Source organism: Mastomys coucha, chromosome X (genome assembly GCF_008632895.1).
Source record: "Mastomys coucha isolate ucsf_1 chromosome X, UCSF_Mcou_1, whole genome shotgun sequence".
Classification (NCBI taxonomy): Eukaryota; Metazoa; Chordata; class Mammalia; order Rodentia; family Muridae; genus Mastomys; species Mastomys coucha.
This window is the reverse complement of record NC_045030.1, coordinates 94,188,639-94,189,402: the sequence shown is the minus strand read 5'-3', so window position 1 is coordinate 94,189,402 and position 764 is coordinate 94,188,639. Positions and strand designations below refer to the sequence as shown.

At 37.2% G+C, this 764-nt stretch overlaps 1 protein-coding gene across 2 annotated transcripts in view; it reads right to left on the bottom strand.

Annotated features, from left to right (window-relative positions):
- Positions 1-764, bottom strand: part of Pcyt1b (phosphate cytidylyltransferase 1, choline, beta) — a 98,605-nt gene that overhangs the window by 69,583 nt on the left and 28,258 nt on the right. The gene's annotated exons all lie outside the window — the stretch shown is intronic.

Genomic DNA, 764 nt, shown 5'->3' with positions numbered 1-764 from the left:
AGAAAGAAAGGAAGGAAGGAAGGAAGAAAGAAAGAAAAGAAAAAAGAAATAACAGTTCAATAGTGGATAAGCATTGAAATATGTAAATCCAGATTATGTGGGGGCTCACAAAAAATTCTACACAAAAAAAAAACTCTTTAAAAAAAAATGTCTCCCTAGTGTCAAACTGCACAGCCAATCAAAACACTTTACGTTTTAACTTGGAAGAAATCCTTGAAGAAAGGATAACTTTAGTGTGTGCGTCTTGGATTTGGGGTTCAAAGAGCAGTATCCCCAAGTTATATAGGATTTCAACATTCAAGAAATCCACAATTCATTTGACATGTTTCTGGTTTTTTTTGTTTGTTTGTTTGTTTTTTAATTCCTTGAGGTCACGTTGCTGAAGTGGCTGAGAAGAAACTTCCCCATTTCCCTAAAGGACAGAACAAGTGTAAGAGAGGCTGCTCAACAGAGACACAGTTACTGAGAGAGAAGAAAGCTCTAGCTCTCCCCCCGCCCCCCCTCCCCGTTTCCGTACTTTCATTCTTAAAGGCATGCATCCCCATTCTAAATAAAAATGTAGCATCTCCTGGTTGCCATTGCCCGACTAGAAATCTTCAGTATCGTCCTGAAAGCTTCACGCTTCATTTTCAACGCACTTCTATATCCATCCTCAAGGTATTATTTGTTTATTTTGAAAATATCAAAGGAATGAGGGTATTTTGTTTTCATATAGTTCTCGTTTGGCATTAGGTATTAAAGAACGAAAGAAAGAAAGAGAGAAA